General features: G+C 43.2%; 1 protein-coding gene across 1 annotated transcript in view; it reads right to left on the bottom strand.

Annotated features, from left to right (window-relative positions):
• The window catches only part of NRG1 (neuregulin 1), a 419,616-nt gene extending 405,683 nt beyond the window's left edge, over nt 1-13,933 (bottom strand). The window contains exon 1 of the mRNA XM_032997903.2: nt 13,917-13,933. The gene's annotated coding sequence lies outside the window, so the exon portion shown is untranslated. The remainder of the gene's footprint in view (nt 1-13,916) is intronic.
• Between the last annotated feature and the right edge of the window lie 9,116 nt (nt 13,934-23,049).

The following is a 23,049-nucleotide window of genomic DNA, read 5'->3' as shown; positions in this document are numbered from 1 at the left end:
TTTGTGCATTTGCCAAAGCAGAATTTTTTGGCAGGCACATATAAAGTAGCTTGTGTACCTTTAGTATTCAGTTCTGATACACTTGGTCACCTTGTTTTATGAAGGTTTTGAAAGATGGGGTGGAGGCTAGGGTCTTGGGATGGTTTTGTTGAGGCAGGAATCATCTCCAAAAGCTGCCACTAGATCTTAAAACATGAGCTAGTGTGTTGTCAGAATGACAGCAGTACCCCAGACAATGTTGATAGTCTCAGATTTCACTCCAGTAAAGTAAGTAGAAGTTGAATGTTTTTAAAATTAATCATAAGTTAAGGTGCTCTGGTATGGCACCAAAGCTGCTTTCAACACAAACATCTGGGGCAAGAAATTTAGCTGTTTTAGGGGTAACACAACAACATAGCAACAGAAAAGGGGATGTTTGAAAAGACCTTCTACTAAAGTGGATATTAAAATCTCTACTGAATTTTAAATCTAGAGCACAGTGGAGCCCTTCTGAAAATCCTACCCGAGGTGTCAATTAAAAATGCTGGCCAGCTGTTTGGAATAAAGTCTGGTCACTAATACATACTTTCATTCCTTAAAATGCATGTTCAAACGTCTTTTCACAAATCAGTGATCTATTTACTACACACTTCTTTCTACCTATTTTTTTTTCCAGTCCATAATATTTACTTTATAACTAAAGCAGTAAGAAGTTGAAAGAGGACATAATTTTGAGGACCCAAATGTTTCATGCTACAACCACAAAGCTAAGCACTGAAAATCTCCATCTGGTTTCCATAGACTTGTCCTCCTTGAGTCCCTTCAGTGCTCAGAACAACTAGTTTACACCCTCAAAGCATCCTTTATTTCTACTTGTGATGATACTTCTTTTCATATGCAAGTCCCTTGCCTACTGTTTTTATGACATAAACAGAGAACAAAATTCAATGATATTTTAAGGAAATTATAACTGAAATGATAAATGATTCAAGAGAAATTAAGTTTCAAGCATGGAAGCTCCTTTTCTCATGACCTCTTAAGAAGATTTAGAGTAAGGTTGTCTTTTTGTGTGGATATTCATACAGGCACTAAAAATTATAAAACCATTAGCTGTATTAGACAAGGATTTTTCTCCTCAATCTGTCCTTTGAAACTCTTGTCCCATGAGGTTACTTCCTTCCCTAATACTGAAGAGAAGAGAAATGGCATCTTGTTGTATTACTAATAGTTTGGGAAGTTTATTTCTTTTTTGTATGCCAGACTAGCTGCTGCTCAGCAGTGGTAACCACCCTATGTACAGTATTTTCTAAACACAAAACCTTCATTTCTCTTACGCATACATATGCTGTGAATGATGCTCACTGATCTAATAGAAGCCTTATGTCAAACGAAGAAACAGCATCTGTTTCAGCCCCACACTTAAACCTCATGTTGGCAGGACATTTCATGACATTGCTGCCATCCTTGGGCATGGAATGGGTGAGGTGGAGTTTTTCTGTAGGGAAGAGTGGGCATAAATTTGCCCTTTTTCGTGTACATCCACATGTTTTCAGAAGTCATTAGTCAGTGCTTCTGAAAGGTCTGCCTGCACTGCAGGCGCTGACCACTATAGAGATGATCCTAGTTGCTTGATCTGCAGCTCTTCAAACTCATACATTTCTTTTGGTATCAGGAAACATAGCAAGTCCATTAGCTAAAATAAAATAAGTGACTCTTGCTTCTCTGCCAAAAAATTTGCTCATTTTGAAGATTAACTTTAAGCTTTTTTTTTTTTTTTTTTTTAAACTCCAACCTTCAGATGATTTCACAAGAAATCATGTAAAGTAGCTGCTTTCAAAATGGCTCTTGTTGTCCATTAGGCTGGACCAGAGACTCTCAGTATCTTGAACTGAATTCAGAGGTACTAGAAGAAGGATTTCCATGTCTTTTCACTGACTCAGGCCTTACGCTGAAGTGTACCATATGACATTAAAGACTCATGCAATTAGGCTTTTCATTTTTATTTAAGCATATGCCAAAACCACAAGCCTGTCTTTGTCATGTATTAAAATGATACTGGCCTCTTACTCCCTGTTTCCATTCCCTGTAATTTTGATTTAGGAAAAATCCTAGCCAGCAACACAACACATGACCCTGTGTTAGCACATAGCTAGCCTTGGAGTAGAAAGAGAAGGAGAGGTGATATCTCAGAAAATTGAATGAGAAACTGAAAAACTCCACATCTGTTTCTGCTGTTTCAAGAGAACAGTTAACATTTTCCTATAAGATGAGTGACAACTACAAGAAATAATACTAGCTGTCTTACATTATGTTCTTGCTCTGAGCTAATATGATGTTCACTTGCCAGCACATAACTGACTCATCTGCAAAAGACTTTGAGATGCAGTGGCAAATAAAGTACTGTAGAGTAGAAAATGTTAATCTAATGTTTTGCAAAGATCTGCTAGCAGTAGTTCTAGCTGCTGAGGCACAGGTAGAATGGGAAAATAATTGACAGAAAAATAGTGTTACCAACCTATGTGAAAATTTTACCTTAGAAAAGGTTAAGTGAGATTTTTTTCCACTATGTTACACTCTCCCTGTGGGCCAGCTCTGGCCTTTGGAATGTTTTTGATTTCATTTGCTGGAGAATTAAGAGATTTGGAAACATACTCAAGCAATTTCTTTAATTGACAGTTCAGCCAAACTACTGTCAACCAATTGCAGAATGAATTCACAGTTTAATTTTTTGCTAAAGTACTTGTGCTCTAATAAATCATTTAAAATAGCTGCCACTTGGGAATACTTGAAAAAAAGAAATGGTGATGCAGCACAAAACAAGTGTCTGAAATGGAAAGGTAAAGAGATGGGTATATGTAAGTAAACTGAACAACACCTTATTCATTGTCCTGATTCTGAGGGAAGCATTAAACTGTCTCTTAAGTTCCCTTTGACAACAGCTCTGAAGTGAGCTATATGTGTACACGGGAGGGGGAAGAAGCCTTTGAAACAGGCTGTGCTCAGGAAAGTTCTAGTCTGGCTCTTATACATATGTCTCTCCTGACTTTATTTTTTCCATGGCAAAGAACAGGGTGTTGCAGAAAGCCATAACACTCCAGCTCCAGCTAAAGTGTTCAGCTCCTACTGTCAACACTTTGTAATGGTAAATAGGAGAGATTCCTTTCCTTGAATACACCCTGGCACAAGGTGATGATGTCCTGCAGCAGATGGCAGAAAAAAAGAATGTCTTTTCCATGGAAACTGCTTAACAGAAGGTTTTTATTAATTTTTTTCTCAAAAAAAAAAAAAAAATCTAATTCACACTGACATTCAGTACTGGGATTTCAAGACACTAAGTATCTGTTCAGGGTTAAGAGACTATTTCTGAGTATCACTCAGAGATCTACCCCAAGGCTGGAGAGTTGTGAGTGGGTGGGAGTGTGGGATAGCATGGGCAAGTACTTAGGACAGTGATCACCTCCAGTTTTTTAGATTTTCACCCCTGAACAAGTGTAGGATCCTGAGAAGCTAGTAAAATATTTAGAAAAGGTATGCCGTCATCCTGGTAACTCCAGAGAGACACAGATCACTGCAATGTCCCGGGGCCTGGCCCATGACTATCAAGACCCAGGTTGGGTGCCAAAAAGCACTGTTGTGGTTTGAACCTGGTCAGCAGCCAAACACCACACAGCCGCTCACCCACTCTCCCCCACCTGGGAATGGGGGAGGGAATCAGAGGGGTACAGGGAGACTCACAGGTTGAGATAAAAACAGCTTAATAATGGTAATAAAATAAAACAGTGACAATAATAGAAAGCATAAACGGGCAATGCACAATGCAATTGCTCACCACCGGCTGATTTATACCCAGCCTGTTCCCGGCTAGCGATCCCAAAATACCAATATCCTCCAACCGCAATCCTGGAAGTGAGAAAGAGAGCTGCTTCCCAGCCACCTCTCCTCTATATAGTGAACATGACGTTACCTGATACGGAATATTTCATTGGCCAATTTGGATCCAGTGCTCTGGCCGTGCTCTCTCCCTGCTTCTTCTGAACCTGCACACGGGCAGGACATGGGGAGTTGGACAGTCCTTGGTATCTCAGCAACAGTTGAAAACATCAGTGTGCTATCAGCATTCTTCTCATACCAAAGCCCATACTGAATCCAAAACACAGTACTATTCTAGCTACCAAAAAGAAACATTAACTCTATTCCAGCCCAAACCAGGAGAATATCTTTACTTCCAATCTCTCCTTTCTTTTTTTTTTTTTTTAAATTTTTTGCTCTAGAACCCAAAGCATTAAGTAATACTTTTTAAAAATCAATCTATCTTCAGAGTTATCCTGTCAAAAGGAAAAATGAATAAAAGCAAAACTTATAGTAGTCACCTGCTTGCATCTCATGGCAAGAACAAACAAGGGAAAAGAAAGAAACACATATAGTCAAACTTTGAAATAAACAAAGAAATCAGATTTAAAAAACGAAATTAAATCCATTTAAAGCAATCATCTGGAAGCATGAACATGCAAAATAATTTTGTGAAGCAATAATATTTTAGTTTAAAGTTTACCACTGAAAAACTTAATTGAAACCATTTTCTATATCAAAACATCATTCCATAAAATCTCATTCCAGGGGGAAACCTTTCCAAGTAGCTCTCATTTTTAAAATACTTTTAATGAACATTACCACCATTTTGATGATCCTGTGAATCAGAGAGCAACATGTGTACAATTACATGTTCTACTCCTTGCAGTATTTACCGTTTGCCTAGCATCATACAAGCTAAGTGAACTAAGCGTTTCATCGAATTTTTTTTCCTTTGGTCAGACACTTTAAACATGTTCCTTGGAACTGCCATAAATTTTCCTGTCACTTTTCCATTACCTTAGCAAATGCATTCTTTTTCTTGCAACCTGCTCCTTTCTCCCCACCCTGAGCAGCAGACAGGCAACAGCAGTGAGAAATCTTCAGCAATGTATCTATACGTGGCCTTTTCCCCTTCTGCGTAGACTGGGACAACCTGTCCTCTAGGCAAGAAATCCAAGGCCAGTGTGAGTTACATGAGACATCCATTTCCCAAAGCATAATTTGAAAGAACTATACTGAGGTTGATCCTAACCGAACTACATTTCACGTAAGTCTCACAACTTTTCTGCTCCAGAAGTGTTTTGACCAGACAAGAGACAGAGCTGTTGCTTCACAAAATACATTTATCTTAAAAGAAATGACACCATTTTCCCTTCTTCTTCATGCATGAATTACTTTTGTGGTTTCCTCATTCCACATAGTTTGTGTATTCCTTACAATTTTTACAGTTCTCATTTCTTCTGTGCTTTCCTCATTGTCCTGAGTTTGAGTCAGTAGTGAGGTTTTTGGTAGCAGGGGAGGGGGATACAGTGGTGGCCCCCTGTGAGAAGCTTATCGAAGCTCCCTCAGCTCCAAGTCGGACCCACCTCTGCACCAAGGCTGAGCCAATCAGCTGCGCCTCTGCAATAATGTATTTAAGAAGGGATGTACTGAGGAGGAGTTGGACTTGTGAGGAGGAGTTGCGGCAGCTGCGTGAACACCAAGGTGAGTGGAGGAACGGAGGAAGAAAGGAGGGGGGGCTGTGCCAGAGCAAAGATGCCCCCTGTTATCCTGTGGTGACATGTCAGGGCATCTCCCTCCTGCTACCCACAAGAGTCTACAGTAGAGGAGACACTGATAAGTGGACTGTGGGGGTCCCCATATGTGAATTAAGGTGTCTGAGCCTGCAGCAGGCCAGGATCCTGTGGGAAGAAGCAGCCCTCAGTGCTGTAGTTGAGCACTGGGAGGACTGCAACATGCAGGGGTGTCCTACACCAGAGCAGCTTGGGAAGGGCTGCAGCCCATGGGAAGGACTCAGGTCAGAGAAAGTTGGTGTCCCATGCTGGAGCAGAAAGGGAAATGCTGCAGCCTGTGGGAAGGACTCAAGTCAGAGAAAAATTGTGGACGATTGTCTCCTGTGATAAGGGGACCATGCTGGAGCAGGTGGAAGAAGTACCAGAAGCTCCCCCCACCAAAAACGGAAGAAGTGGCAGCACTGACTGCATCCTCCATTCGCTGCCCCTGTGCTGGTGGGGGGAGGAGGTAGAGATACTGGAAGCAAAGCTGAGCCTGGGAAGAAGGGAGGGGTGGGGGGAAGGTGTTCTCAAGATGTGATAATGCTTCTCACTGTCCTACTCTGTTAAGTGTTGTTGTTGTTAGTGCCCGTAATAAATGTATGCTGTTTTTTTTTAATTCTCCTAATTAATCGGCCTTTTGCCCATAATGATAATGGGTGATTTATCCCTCCCTGTCCTATCTCAAATCCCAATGTTTTGCTTATTTTCTCCTTCTCAGCGCTGTGGGGAAAGAGGGGAGTGAGTGGCTGTGTGGTGCTCAGTTGCCCTCTGAGCTCAGATCATGACATTCACGAGGAACTTCTGGTCTGCTCCCCTGCAAGCTGGCTTCAGCCACTTCAGTGTGGTATGGTGATTGTTTTGCCCATCCAGTAACCCAGAGATATTAAGCTGGCTTCTCCTAGGTAAATTGCTTGTTCAAGTAATAAATTAAGACCCTTCCAAGGACCAGCCATTCTTTTTTTGGATGGATACACCATAGGTTTTTTTTCTCAGCCACAAATCAAACCACCCTGGGTCCCTCTGCCAGTCCACAAGGTACTGCAAGGTAATAGGAGACCCATTCATATGCTTTCACAGGCTAATCATAGCTTACAGAAATATGTGTCAAATAAACAGATGATGTGCTTTTATTTTCTTAGCACATGTGAGTGAAGAAAGCAGAAACAGATCCTAAAAAAAATATGGTGCCCAACAGCTGGCAGATAAGATGGGAGATGGAAGCAAAGCAGCACTTTGTTGCTGCAGTGAGTGGCCTGTACAAGTAAACATCCTTCTAAGGACAGCTAGGAGTATCTACCAGTTCTGTTGGTGACTGAACTGGGGGTGTGTGAGAAAGAGAAGTGTGCACAAATGAAGTGCAAGATGCATGAGATTTTTATTCCATATGGTAAAGAAACACCCACCTTAGCTTCATCCTACCCGTTCTTACACTGCTAGATGAAAAACTTACTTTAAGACCCTAGCTGTCCTACGTTTTCTAAATATAGTCCAAAGACAGAGACTAGCATTTCCAGAGGGCAATTCAGACCTCAGAGGAGGTGAGGAATCCTCTGGAGACATCTCTCATTCCTTTGTACATGGTGTAAGCCTAGGATAGCTGCACTCTCAATGTAAGCACTTCAGCAAAGGGTCTAGCCTTTAGTTAGGTGGAAGCTGGCTGATTAAGAGGTCTGCAGGGCATAGGATCAACCCCAGCATAAGTGACTAAGAACTGATATTTAATTGTCCTTATCTTGTGCACTCCAAGTAACGCATAAAGCCAAGTGGGGCCACATGTGTATTCTCTGTTCTCATCTCCAACATCTTGACCCTTGTCATTCAACTCACAAGTATACATACATGGTGTCCTGAGGAATGCAAAAAATACCAGAGCCCTGTGCTGTGCAGCAGGTGGCATCTGCCATGCAACCCCAGAGCAACCACGATCTACAGCTTTGCTCTTTGCCGGCACAGCTGATGCTACTGGGCAGAGCACAGTTAGCATTTTCACCAGAGCAGACCATCTGGAAATACAATCAGAGTCCACAGCCTCTGAGGATTACTGAATCCGGCAGAGCATGAAGGGAAGATTTGTGTCCCCAGCTTCTTGGATCTGCCATGACCTTAGCTGTGTGCAGCAATCATTTCAACCCTCTAATGCAACTAAATATAGTTACTTTCTCAGGCACCAGTTCTCCCTTCTGTCATCAAAGAACAGGCTTTGAACAGTAGCAGGTGGTGAGGCAATATAAGGCCTTGATTATTATTTGGATATACAGATTTGTCACAATACCTGTTTAACATTAGTTACAGGTAAATTCCCATATGCTTCTCATCTGAATTATTAAGAACTGAACAGGCTGATTCAGTTTTGTCTGGGCTGTGAGAGCACAAAGACAAAATGCTCTTATACCGGTTGTCCTAGTTGCATGCTGGAAGCTACTCCGCCTCTTAAAACAGTAGTTATGTGCAAAAACAGATTAGGCACTCACCTCATTTCACTGAGGTTCAGGAGCCAATCCAATACATAAAGCAGATACTTAAACCTTTGAGAGGTCGTAACTTCTGATAAAGAATAAAAATATAATTAATAAATAAGTGGACTATATGCAACTAATAGTTCTTTCCTCCACAGGTCTGAGCTATGAAATTTTCTACTCACTAAAAAAAAAAAAAAAAAAAAAAAAAAAAGAGAGACAAACAACAAATATGGCAACTGAGCTGTGTTACAGCTTTGTTTCCAAAGCCAAGCATCTTGTTGTACAAAGATTTCAAAGTTTGCACAAATTGTTGCAAGCATGGAGTAAATCAAAGTTCATGATAGATTATAGCTACTTTTGCATTAAGCTTCAAAACCTCTTGGTAATTTAAACATCATTGCAGAAGGGTTCAAAAAGGGAAGCAACTCCATTGTTAAAAAGTGAAAACCATTAAAAGTTCTCCTTTAACCAATTATTGCTAATAAAACAAGGAAGAGGAAGAAGTGTTTGCATTTGGACAGGGGTGTGTTATTTGTACTGCTTGATTTATTCTCATTATCACTGCAAAGTGCTTGGGGAGGAGGAAAGTTTTCTAAATTCACCTTATAATTTTACCCACTGGTAAAAGAATGGCAGGGCTATTTTTAAGTACTTGAATTAAATCAGTACTCACACACAAGGCTGAGATTTTCAGGACCTGTAGCAAATTCCCCCAAAATAAACTAAAAGCAAGCCTGTAATTGTCCTCTAAGCTTTGCAAATTGTCCCCACAGAATACCCTAAATATGTATGAAGGTATCAGATTGAAACAGAATGAAAGGACGAAATGGAAGAGGAATTCACTGTACTTGCTACATTTAAATAGTATGCAGATGCCACAGTAAGAATGGTCAATTGGTTAGAAGAGATTTCTTACTAATTTTTTACTATTTCCTTCTTTTATGGCATTTTCTTCTTAATTTCTCTTGCTGTCATCTGTAGTTAACTGCATGTCCCTTGTAGCCCCTTTTATCAGCAAACGTGAGCAGAACAGATCTCCACAAACACTGTCTCAGTAGTATTTAAGGAGTGACCTATACTGGAAGCAAATAACCTACTTATTCATACACTCACTCTTATTCTGCTGATGCATCCATCCCGGAGCAAGTGTAGCCGTGAAAATGTTAGTAGACATGGTAAGTTCACCTGGTCCTGTATGCATTTTATCAAGTGAATTTTGGTTGTTCTCCTACAACTGGAACAGTATATATAGGTAAGAATTTGTAAATAAATCTCTTGTCTAGTCACAGTTGCTTTAATCTGGCCTACAAAGAATAAATACAGATGGTTTGTCCAGAAGGAACAGACTAAAGCTGTGTAATCACAGTCTGATAGCTTACAAATAGTATTATTGTGTAGTATAGCAAATACACTGGAAGTAAAGACAAAACAAAGAAGTTGGACTGCACAAATAAATAACAATGATGTGTATAATCCACTTAATCCAGGCTATCTATCAACATGGACGTTAAATATACAGTTTAATCTCTTACTGTATCTTATCTACTACAAGGGTACATATTGTTATCAGCTCTCTTAACAAGGAAAAGATCATGCCATATAGCACAGCAGTACTTCTATCCAGATGACAGCAGACTGGATTCAAGACCATGACCAGACACCATGGCATTCGAGCCATCCATGATGGCACTGGAGTCATCAGAGAAGAAAAGTGTAGATACGAGGGCCATTTCAGCTTTCTAAGGCATCTGAGCAACAGACTGGACAGAGCGTGAGTCAATTCCTGTTCCCCAGGAATCTCAGCAAAAGATATTAATGCTGTGAAGGCCACATATGTAGATAGATAGGGTCACGACTTGTAAGGGTGACCTACTACATCACAGAGAGGTCCAACATCACACTGCTGTGAAAAATGGCTTAAGGTCACATGCCTAAAAGATGTCAACTTCTGCTGACAACACTGTGCTGCAGACCTAAAAAGATACAGTGTGAGAAACTGGTATCTGGGTAAAAAAAATCAGTCCATTTTCTCAGCCATTTGCAAAAGGGAGTATAGCCTGCTTAGGGCAAGCACATTGAGGTTGTCTGGAACCTTGACATTTCCTGAAGCAGAAACATCCTTTCTGGCTTCAGGTTGCACCTTAAACTGTATTTCTGAACTCAGTCCTTCAAGTAACTCCAGTAAGCACCTTTTTTAACACACTGTAAAAACTGTATCTTGTTTTTTATAAAGTTTTCTGTGTCTGATGGCAATGATCTCCTGCAAGATCATCCCCATCTGCCTGAGGACAGGGGCTGCCATTATCAGCAATGTCTGGGGAACAAGGTGAGTGCGAGACCAACATCTATGCAGACAAACATAGCTGCAGTCTTGGTGTCCTGCCCTGCAGCTGCTCCTCCTTTTTTTTTTTAAAAAAAAAAAAGTCCTGTGTACCTTCTCCTTATCTAGTGTCTGATATTTCGTGTTTTATGAATAAACAGGTTGAATTTATTCTGTTGTTTTAAATAGAAGACGAAAGTAAGTATCTGAGGACAGAGTGAAATAATTGAACAGGTTCAATTTTCAGATAGTTCTCTTCTACATATTACATGGTTTCCACCCAGCACTACCTCTGTTCCTACAGGCCTGACTACCTTTGGTTCCCTCCTGCTCTTTGCTGTTTCTCTGGGACTGTGATGGATGCCTCTAAGCATTTCAGATTTTAAGCCTTCTGACGGATGAAGACTGTGACCTTTTAAGAGCTGTCGGCTAACCTGCTAGAAGTTGAGGCACAATTCATAAACTTTTCTATTTCTTGGCCAGCTAGCCAACACATCACTTGGATTTCATGGGGTGAATGTTAAGAGTTGTTCTGCATTTCCCTGAAGTTCAGCCTCTTTTGTCTGTTCTGCCCCACCCATAGCATAACCATGAAGAGCACATTTGCAAATTATAAGAATTACTAACTGGCAAATCAGTAGATAGCCAAGGCCTTCTGAGGTCAGTCTTGACAACAATGTTAGATATGCAGCCACATTTTATCAAAGGATAAGATTTTCTGTTTGAACATAATCCCTTCTACCCATCAAAACTTTCTACATAATGCCATGTGTCACTACCCTGTCATTGACTCCACAAAAAACTGATTTCTTGGGGCAATACTTGCACTGAATGGATTCTCTCATAGTCTGTGGAGTCTACAGATTTAACATTTTCATGAAAACTTTGGTGTCAGTACATGTCTACATTCCCTCAGTAGATTATTACTCCCTCCAGTCAAATTCACATTTTTTCTTGTTTAACATGTGAAATGGATTTTACATCAGGTGTTTTTACTATTGGTTCTATAGATAAGTAGTGAAGTTAAATGAAACACAACCCAGGTACACATGAAAAACACATTCACTTGCTCTGGTCTTGTTAAATACATTGTCAGCTTCTGCTTTGAGGTTCACTCTTGAGTCCCTTCCAACTATCATAAACCTACCAGTCAGACTTTTGCTTTGCAAATTTTGTATAGATGAGCTGTTGTACTCTGTGCAGTATTTGCTCCTACTAGAACTGGGCTGAGACATTTTGCTTTGCATGAAGTTACAACCACTTCCAGGTTCACTGCAGATAGGTACAATATCTGTCATTTGTTTACACCATGTTTTGCCTTTATGCTTTGCCTATATGAACATTTCATTCCCTTCTTAGAAGGAAATTACTTGGATGTAACCATTTCAATTAAAAAGTGGCCCATTCATTTGTCAAATTAACAGAGGTCCTCATTAGATACAAGCATTAATCATGATATCACTGTTCCTACTGACGTACCAGAAATAAATCATATCAAAATGCCTTTATCTGTGGAATGAAGAGGGAACAAAAATGGCAGTGCATGCCCTTGGGAAGCTACAATCTAAACATAAGCCTGAGGACACTCAATGGACACAAGCAGCTTTTGGTGGTGAGAGAAACACATATAAAGGAGTGCCAATTGTATCAATGTGCCAACTAGCTTATCGTTTGTTGGTTTGGTTTGTTTTTTTTCTTTTTGGTGAGGACAGGTTTTGCACAGGTCAAGGTATTGGTGAAGATTCCGAATGCTTTTGGATAATAACTCTAAGTCTTCTCTGTGCACATAGTGGAGGGGACTGTTCTGGACAACAGCATACATCAAAGATAAGGATAAGAATTTTTCAGACCATGGACTGACTGTCCTTCCAGCACAAAGAGATCAGCAATTGACTAGGTTACAGGCCCCAAGTAACGCTGCCAGGTGTTGGTAAACCAAATCAGATTTATCTCCTGTCTCAGCTGAAGAGAATGCAAGGATCAGCAGACACAGAAAAACATTCTGCCATTCCACTAGTAGTCTCTAAGGCATGTACCATTTCTGGCCTAAAAGGTAATTACCCTTCAGTCAGCTGGAGTTTAGACAACCAGAGGGGAACTGGATTCCCTTCCTTGTTAGTGGATCCACTAATCTAATATCTCACCAACATTTCTTTTAACCTCTAGCAAGACTTTTGTAAAGATGAATAAGCATTTCTAAAATAACAGACTAGCACACTCATTGAATGTTGTTCTGTGTTTCAAGGGCACATTAATGATTACACAGCTAACCAGTCTTGCAGTATTCCCTGGTCACACAGTCTGATTACTGTGCTCATGGAAAGTACCTCCAGAAAACACTAAAAACAAATTTTTGAATATGGATAGAAAACTTAGGTGCTAGCTGTCTGGCTTAAATAAGCTACTTCAAAAATTGAGGTATCTCACTTGTCAAGCCCTTTGCCTCTGTAGAAATTATTCTTACACTTTAATGGATAAAGACAATTTCATTTCCTTTCTTTGGGAGAAAAACTCAAAACAGTTTTCTGACACTTCCTATTTATTAAGAGAAACTGAAGGGAACTAAGTTCATAAGCTATTTAATAGAGGCAAGAGCCAACCCAAGAAAGCACTATTCTGAGACTATGTTCTCTACAGGAGTCACAAATATTTGTATCAAACAAAACTGACATCTTTTATTCACCTAATCTGAATAGTCATAAATACAGGAACACTGTAAATGTACAGTATTAATTTCATTTTAGAAGCACTATGCAGAAGTTTGTTTTGCATATTAAAAATGTTCCCTCTTTATTGTTAGAAAAGACTGCTGTTGAAAAACAATTGGATTATTCAATGCTTTAGAGGATAAATTAAAAACAGAATCACAGTTTTCTTGCAGGGTTCTTTTCTGGAAGGTTTATTTATCAAGAGAAAAATAATATATTAATTCTTCTGCCTTTCTCCAGTCTCCCAACATACTTATGCCACAGATATGCTAGGATACATGAAAAACAGAAAATTGTTTAATCAGATAAAAGTAGCTAAGGTTCTATCTATGACAAGTCTCACAGTTCTTCAGATTTCAAAATAATGCAAAAGGAGGAATTAGATAAGAGAGCAAACAATAGTTCTGTTCATAACAAAAGTAAGATAAACTTGGAAAAGATGTCATTCTGAAAGTCACACACTGATCAGCAGCTTATTTCAACATTCCAGGCATTCATAAGTATGGACTGTGATTTTTGAGTTTCTAGATCTTCACCAACTTTAATTATTAGGCAATCTGCAGAAATGTAATTGATTGAATTCAGTCATTTTGATAAGTCTACGTTAATGTTAAAGGGGTGAGATATCATGCCAAAAGCTGAACAAACTGCAGCTTTTCTACATGAGTGCTCCACAGCATCCAGCCAAAATTAATCTATGATTAAGATGAAAGCTTCTTCCTAGTTTATATAAAGCTCGCTGAAAAGAAGATAGCCACATGAAGAGGAAATTTCAATAGACAATATTCTGATCTATGGCACAAAAATGCAAATGAACCCATACCTTTGGTGGAATTACTCTTATCTGTTCAAGGGTAAGCAAGTGCAGAATTATCCTCTAACTGTTCCATGAAAGACAGCAAAAAGAAATATCCCAGATTAAAATGAGTAGGCTTTCTGTCACAGGTAAACAAATAAATTGTTATGCCTATTATCTTTATGCATAAAAGAATAAGCGTCAAGCACTGTATTGAATTATGATTCACAATTTAACTTTCTCAAATTATAGTTTGCAATAACCAGTGTTAGAGGTATGATTATTGAACTGTAAATTATTTCAGTATGCCAATAATGTATTTAACATCATAGCAATGTTTCTTTATAATCCAATTTCTTATTATTGATTTCAAGTATTACAATTACGATGCAAGAATTTTAGTTCTAATAAAATGCAGTGACTCAAGACAGTTATCCATTTAGTATTTGTCAGAGAATATTTATTTCTTCTGATCTATTTTCCTGTTAGACTACAAATTTATTTATTTAATAATTGCTGGTTAAAGTTGTTGCTGCTTGGTCCCAGTCACTGCATAGTGCCCTGGGTACCTCCTAGTAGTTTACCCTCACAGTTCCCCAGGAGACACAGTGAACTGAACAACTGTGGACTTTAATCCTTCTGGGCAGTATTCAGACCTCCTATGGCATCTGAGCTCAAAAACCTGACAAGGAAGACAGGCAGCTTGCTAAAGCTTTAAAGCTTCTAGCAGGTTTGTTCAACCAAGCACTCAGGGCGGCTTGAATGGTTTTCACCAGTTGACCAGTGGTGCTCACTGCATTGTGAACAAGCCCTGGAGGTAATGGTGAACAGATCCTCCTCTGACTCATAGCACAGTCACGAACTACTGCTGGAGGGCCTGGCTTAAGAATTTCTTTGTGCCTGTTGATTGATGCCACATGTGATGATTCAGTCACACCAAGTGCACACCCACCAGCTGCCAGCGTAGTGGAAATGCCAGAGTATCCAGCTCTTGGGGTCCCTCCCCACTTAACATCTCCAAAACTTCGCAGCACTGAGGATTTCATCCTCCTGGGAGGTCAGGGAAAAGACATGACCTGGGAAGGTGCTGCTGGTCTGAGTGCAGAGATTACAAGATTTCCTACCTGCTAGAAAGTCCCATAGCAAAGCAGTGCCAAGAGAGGCTTTCTTCACTTGTGCTGGAGTAACCCCTAGGCTGTGTGGAAACAAGTTTTGGTAGATTCTGTCTGCCCATGGTCACTCTGCAGTGGAGGAGCTGTGCAGGGTAGCACCATGCACGTCGCCCGAGAGACCTGGAAACTGAGCTGGGACTGACAAAGAAAGAGCAAGAATGCCTGTGAGTACCAGGTCAGGGAAACACCAAGGGGATGCTGCTCCCTGCTCTGCTGTGCAGCTAGAAAAAAGATGTTTAACACTGCAAAAATCTCAGAGGAGAGCCACATAAACGTCTCATAATTCAGAGAGCGTACATTTTATGAGGGAAGAAAAGAAGGCTGATTTATCAGCTTACTGAAGAGAAAGCTGAGAAGTGCCAGCTTGCATTAAGAAAAAAACCCTATGCTACAAGAAAGGACTTTTTCTAGTTTCATCAGATAAAGGGCCTAATGAGATCCAGTGGCAGGGAGCTCAAACCAGTCTAGTTCAAACCAGGACTCACAGAAGACAGCAAATCATGGAGAATAATTAACTGCTGGATGAGGACAGCAGGTGAAGCAGCACGTTCTCTCTTTGCTGAGTCTCACATGTAGAGGAGGAGCAGATGTCTTTGCAAAAGAGCTGCTGCAGTTTAACTACAACCTATCTGGGGAGCTGCAGGAATCCCAGGTGACATGACTGAGCCTGTGTTATTCAGGATGTCAACTAAATCTTCATATGTCAACTAAATCTTCATCCTTAAAGAGAATGTGGCAACACATAGTGCCTGCTTGTGCCAGTTGAGTTAAAATAGGGTTTATGGTTGCTCAGCAGTTGTTCCCACCTCCACAAACAAAGATCCCAGAGAGAACTAAAGGTCCCATAACATGGTGTTTTTCACCATGCCAACCTTTATCCCTATGTTATACAGACCTGTATAAATTATGGTTCAGTGCAGCTATGGGCAGTCCCAAACACCCCAGCTCACAGTGACTGCAGTACTGCCCAATTATCGGCTCCCATCTAAATTATTTTGGCTCCCACATTGCTCAAATGCACAGAATTGGTAAAAACAGGGGCTGGGGAGGACTCAGAAGCTACTTCCATTCTGCTCTGGAAAAATACATTTTCTACAATGCAGTAGCTACTGCTACAGAGCTCTCTGGCTGTTCAGTGCTAGGATATGGTACTCTCTTACAGGTCTTTCTACAGACACCAGCAATATCAGTTCTATCTAAATAAAGCAGCATCTCTGACATCTTCTCTGCTACCCCTCAGGATATGGTCAGCTGCCTACCAGTGGGGTTTTCTTTCACACCATTATAGACAGGACTAACTGTATCTTTCCTTTCATCTCCCACTCTTCTTTTTTTTTTTTTTTTTTTTTTTTTACCTTTTTAAAGAACAAAACAAAACAAACAAACAAACCCCCCACAAAATAAAACAAAACACAAAGAACTCCAACAAAACAAACAAACAAGCAACTGGAAGACTCCTTCAGTTCCTACTGAAACTCTCTTCTCTCCCCTGGAGATTGCCTTTTTCTCATTCCAGTATCTCGCAGTGTCTGGGAACACATGCAGCTCGGGAAAACAGATGGATTGCAGCCTAGCGGGTCATTCAGCTGGTAGGAAATTTAATCTTTACACCACCGTTTTTCTTCCTAGATATACAAAAGGGCCCAGTAATTCTGTGGAAATCTTCTCAATTCTAGTTCAAGGCTGAATTGTCAGTCCTGTCACTGTAGGTATATTGAGAATGTAAATAGAGTCACAAAAGACATAAAAATCCCCTGTCAGTTGCTGTTCAGCTCAGTTCAGAGATTGCTCCATGTTACCAAGAGAAATTAGTCTGTTATAGGCTTACAGTGTTGGCCAACTACTGGATCATAGTCATCCTCAGGGAGGACCAAAGTATCTGCATTTTGCTCCTAGATACACCTATGTATTTGCATAAGACAGTGGCTCTCTGTGCCATGGTTTCTGTTCTGACTGTTTGTAACCTTACAATACCAAGGAGTAACTGTAACAAGGAGTAAGAAGAACTCCAGAAGCAAAGATTTCTCACCCAGCATCTTCCTTCTGGAAAGCTGTGGTTTTGGCTGTGACTTCCTTTCAACTCACTGTCACTAAGTAATTACCCATTGAAAAAACTTTTCCCATATATTACTTTTTCTTCTTTTTCCTTATTTTTTTTTTTTTTCCCCCTGCATGTTGTAGGTAGTTAAGGCTTGGCGGTCGGAAGATGTCGCGCTGTACGGAAAAGTAGGCCCCCTCTCCGGACAGCCAATAGCGTTTGGCTTGTGATGTAAGCAGACGGAAGTGACGTTGCAAAACCCAAGCTATATAAGGTTGTGCCACATGACAATAAATGCCATTTGCCATCCACCACATTTGTGTCTGTGAGCTGATGGCCCGAGCGGCCTGGGGTCGGTCGCCGTGCCGTTCCTGAACCAGGCCGCCACACCTCAGAAAGGCAACAAGTGGTGCCGAAACCCGGGAAAAACGTCGCCTGGAATCGGGTGAACGGCGGCCGGAGCGGCAGGACCAGCCCGGCGGGGAGGACGCTCCCGGACCAGCAAGGAGGATGGGAGCCCTTGTGAAGGTCGTGTTACAGTTACATAAATTGTGGGGGACAGTGATCCAGGCCCTGCAGGGGGCAGTACAAGCACAGGAGACCCGGAGGGCAGCGGAGGACGGTTTGCCGGCCACCCCGAGACTGGGAGTCGGGGCAGCCACGCGGACTCCGCGCCCCCCAGGCGATGATGATTCTGCTGAGCCTGGGGATCTGTGGGAGGGCGACGTGCCCCCCCAATCCCCGAACCTCGACCCGTTTACGGAGGGACAGAGACGAGCAGGGTCCTTCTGGGGTGGGTTAGCCGAGTGGGCCAGGGGCGAGCAGGGTCCTTCTGGGGTGGGTTAGCCGAGTGGGCCAGGGGCGTTGCGGGGGAACTGGAGTCTGAGGAAGTCTGGTTTAGACCACCACCCTACGCGCCCCAAAATGGCGTCGAGCAGAAAAGGGCAAGGCGGGGTGAAGGTGTCCCCGGCGGGAACAGGGAGAAAGCGCTAGAACGAACAAGCGCGCGTAAATGGAAAGGGGCGGAGAAGGGAAAGAAGGGTGGTGGGGGCGAGCGAAAAAGAGAGGGGCGGAGGACCAATCAGAACGTCCGCTTGGACAAATGCCCTTATAGGGCAAACATCCCGCCGAACAGAAGGCGGGGCGAGCCAAAAGGGAGGGAACGGCCCGCCCGCGAGGGAGGGGGGCGGGGCCGGAGCCCGACAAAAGAGCATGGGAACCCAGAAGCAAGCAGTTCCGACTCTGGAACAGACACTAGGTGGGGCGAGTGGCCTGCAACCGATTCAAACTCAAAAGAGGAGGAAATGGAAATAGATCTAAAAGCCAAAACATCCTTACTCAAATTAAAGAGGAGCCACGAAGGGGACAAACCCCTCTCACGGATTGGAGGAAAATAGAGTGTGCCGGTTGGGCCCCATCGGCCGCGCTGGCGTTCCCGGTCCGAGTGACGAATGGGGGACAGAGGGTCTACTCGCCAGTAAACCCAAAGGATATACAAGTGATTGTTAAAGCGATTGCGGATAAAGGGCTTAATTCGGCTATGGTCTCCACCCTCATAGACGGTGTCTTTGGGGGAGACGACATGCTCCCGTTTGATATAAAACAAACTTGTAGATTGATCTTTGACAGGGCAGGGATGATCGTTTTTAAACAAGAATGGGAGGACAATTGCGCGAGGCAATTGGCCCAAGTAGCCGGGGCGGACCACCCACTACATGACTCCAGCCTGCAGCGGCTAATGGGTACAGACCAGACAGTGATTACACCCCAGGCGCAAGCCCAAGGCCTGCGGGCCCATGAAATCACGGCAACTACTCGTGCGGCCAGAGAGGCCATTCGTACAGCCTCTAGAGTTACTGCCAAACCATCACCATGGGCCACAATAAAGCAAAATGAAAGTGAGAGCTTTACACAATTTGTGGATCGCCTCCCAGCAGCGGTTGACTCTTCGACCCTGCCTGCAGAAGCAAAAGTTCTGGTCGTAGCAGAGTGCTTACGCCAGCAGTGTAATTTGGCAACCAAAGAAATCCTGCGATCACTGCCGGCGGGGTCAAGCATCGCGAACATGATTAAGCATGTCACGAATGAAGAGCATTTAGCCCCTATCCAGGCAGCTGTTTGCACTGCAATAGCTAACGTGATGGCATGTTCTAAATGTGGCCAGGCAGGCCACGCCACAGCAAACTGTCCTCGATTGGGGGACCCGCCAACAGCACTCCCTTCACGCCAAAACCGGCCCAGAGGACCGTGTTGGGCCTGCGGAAAGAAAGGGCATTTTGCCAAGGAATGCAAATCCAAAACTCGGGGAAACAGGAGGGGGAGAGGGCACCTGGGCCGCGCACAGCCCTCTCCCACCTGGGACATAAGGTGGCCCAACTCTATGCTAATCAACAATTATGTCAACCCCGGATGGGGTGAGGTGCCCCAGAACCCACTGCCCCCTCAAGAAGCGACCAACTTTATGGTTCAACCGACAGTCCAGCCTGATCTGTCCCTATCTCAGGGGCAGCAAAGACCACCCCTTCGGGGCGAAACCCCAGGGTGGCTCTGGCGGTAAAATGTGATAATCCGCCAGTGGTGTGGGGGATCTGTTCCATTTATAATACCTCAAATGATACCACCATTAGTGTTCCCTTTTTGATCGACACCGGAGCAGATGTTACAGTTACCCCTGAGACAAATTGGCCCCCACATTGGAAATTGGAAGATGCCCCCATGGTGGGTGGTGTCAGAGGACTAACCTGAGCTCGAAAGAGTGCTCAATTGGTAGCGATAACGCTTCACACTGAAAAAGGACCGGAGAAAACTATTACCCTCTTCCCACATGTTATGTCAGGAGTCCCACCCCTGTTGGGAAGGGACGCTTTAGCCCTATTAAAAGCCAGGGTGACAAATTTATCGTGAGGGCCACTGCCGCACACCCACTTACATGGAAGTTGTCTGACCCAGTGTGGGTTGAGCAGTGGCCCAAAAGATGGTAAAGTTAAGTGGTATCCGCTTAAGTCCATTAAAAGACCTCCAGAATAAAACTAACAAAAATTGTGAGTTTTTGTCCACAGGACCGGATTATCGGACACTCCCGTAACCCATATGCCCCGGTGGTAAGAGAAGACGACGAGGTGACAAGCAGCCTGTCCACACCTGGGGAGTTCCCTACCTTCCGGTCGCTGAATCAGTCAAACCCGAATCTTACGAGTTCTTGTTGGTTATGTTATGATGTCCCAGTAATTCCTGGTTACCCCAAGTTACACCCCATGATTCCCAGTTACCCCCCAGTTACCACTTGTTCAGTGTGCCTTATGTATTCTGTTCGAGATTTTGATATATACTTTTTAAAGTTCTTACAGTTTAGCCAATTCAGTTAAGCATAGAGGGGGGGGAAATGTAGGTAGTTAAGGCTTGGCGGTCGGAAGATGTCGTGCTGTACGGAAAGGTAGGCCCCCTCTCCGGACAGCCAATAGCGTTTGGCTTGTGATGTAAGCAGACGGAAGTGACGTTGCAAAACCCAAGCTATATAAGGTTGTGCCACATGACAATAAATGCCATTTGCCATCCACCACATTGATATCTGTGAGCTGATGGCCCGAGCGGCCTGGGGTCGGTCGCCGTGCCGTTCCTGAACCAGGTCGCCACGCCTCTGAAAGGCAACACATGTACCTAAGGTAACTGCTTTGGGCACCCTTAATGCTCACTGAAAGCAGCATGCAACAAGCTGCACAAGCAGAACAGTTTGTCTGCACAAAGACACCACTTACTGACTTTCTAAAACTCTTAAACACTGATTCACTCCTCACCATCACCCAGAGGTGTTGCTGTACATCTTACCACTTAAAAAAAAAAAAAAGAAAAAACATATAACATTGTTCTAAAGCGCTCTTACACCAAATTGTTCTATTTTTGCCCCATGAGCACACAAGTAACAATGTTCTTAGGAAGCCTGAGTTCAGACATTTTTCCTTGCAAAACCTGGGCAATTCTAACTTCCAAAGAGATTGAACAGGGATCACCCACTATGGAAAACATGAGCTTCAAACTTTACTCCCCACCTGATTGAGAGCAAAGAGGCAGTGGTCACAGGGTACGTTGAGCAGTCAGTACTCTGGTGAGCAGGAACACAAAAGCCCCTTTGATGGATGTGCCACAGTTTCAAAAAATGAAAGCTCAAATAAGCCATGGTGGCCAACATGTGCATTGATGGATAATGGTTACGTGTGTCCAGAATGGAAAAATGGCCCACTGTGCACACTTGATCCCACCAAACTTCTTGACTCACTTCCTTTCCCTTCAGTGAAAACACTCCTCCATTGCCTGCCAAAGGAAAACAAGGGGCAATGAATCAAGTTACCAGAGTACATTTCTCCATCCCTTTGGATTAAAGCATCTTCAGAGATTAGTATTTTCTGGATATTTTCCCTTGCAGCTGATAGTTTGTTCTGTTCCTGCACACTTCAACTGCAAGGTAGTAAAAGTTGCCAGCAGCAGTTCTTGAGAAATAACTCGAGAGTTAGCAAGTTACCATCAGCTCTGGATCCTAGAAGCCAGTATTACTGCAGCAATTAGAATGCTACCAAGAGAAACCAGACCTGTGTTAGGGGGAGCACAAAGCTGTCCCAGACTCTGTGTTGGGTTTAGGTGTGAAGGGATTTTGGTAATGGGGGGAGGGGGATGCAGGGATGGCTTCTCAAAGCACCCCTGGCTCCAAGTTGGACCCACCACTGGCCAAGGCTGAGCCAACTGGTGACGGTGGTAGTGCCTCTGTGAATAACGTATTTAAGAGGGGAAGAACCTGCTGGGCAGGTAGACAGGAGAGTGGAGCAGAGGAGTGAGATATGAGAGAAGCACCTATGCAGAACCAATGTCAGTAAAGAAGGAGGGGGGAAGGTGCGCCAGAGCTGGGATTCCCCTGCAGCCCATGGTGAGAGGGCAGGCAGTTCCTCTGCAGCTCATGGAGGTCCATGGTGGAGCAGATGCCCACCTGCAGACAGTGGAGGACCCCACATCAGAGCGGGTGGCTGTGCCTGAAGAAGACCAGGACTCTGAGAGAAGCCCGTGTTGGAGCAGCCTGCTCCTGAAGGACTGCACCCTGTGGAAGGGACACATGCTGGAGCAGTTCATGAAGAGCTGCAGCCCTGTGGGAAGGATTCACGTCAGAGAAGTTCATGGAGGACTGCTTCCCATGGGAAGGACTCCATTCTTGAGCAGGGGAAGAGTGTGAGGAGTTCTTCCCCTGAGGAGGAAGCAGCAGCAGAGACAGTTGACCACAACCCACATTCGCCATCCCCCTGCACCTGGAGGGGAGAAAGTACAGAAATCAGGAGCGAAGATGTGCCCAGGAAGAAGGGAAGGGTGAGAGGAAGGCCTTTTTTAAGATGTTGGTGTATTTCTCACTATCCTACTCTGATGTGATGGGTAAATTAGTAGTCATGGTGATGTTCAAATTAAATTGATGGGGTTTTTTTCCAAGTCAAGTCTGTCTTTTGGCTGTGACCATAATTGGTGTATGATCTCCCCCTGTCCTTCTCTTGACCCTTGAGCCTTTTGTTATATTTTCTTCTCCCCATCACACCGGGTGGGTGAGGAGTAAGCAAGCGGTCATGTGGTGCTTAGTTGCTGGCTAGGCCTAAACTATGACAACTCTTAAAATATGAGGTGCTCATACAAATTTTTGACTGCTGTTCCCATAGCCTGCAAAAGAGCATGCCTGGCTTCCCCCTCAAACAAGAGGCTACTAGAAGAAACACAAGCTGAGGAGCTTGTTGCCCACTGGAAACAAGATTGCCCATGTCCTCCTGCCCAGCGTGCCCCATCCTGTGAAGTGCTGGAAAATCTTCCTCACAGGATTTATCAGCCTTTTCTGTGGAATGAGTCTCAGTTCCCTATGGCTCTCCTTACCCAGGCTTCTGATGCCCTTAGATACCACCTAGCCTTTGGGACAAGGAGATATGGCACG

Source organism: Tyto alba, unplaced genomic scaffold (assembly GCF_018691265.1).
Source record: "Tyto alba isolate M040663 unplaced genomic scaffold, T.alba_DEE_v4.0 Super-Scaffold_13, whole genome shotgun sequence".
NCBI lineage: Eukaryota > Metazoa > Chordata > Aves > Strigiformes > Tytonidae > Tyto > Tyto alba.
The sequence above is the reverse complement of the archived record's forward strand: the minus strand, read 5'-3'. Positions and strand labels throughout refer to the sequence as shown.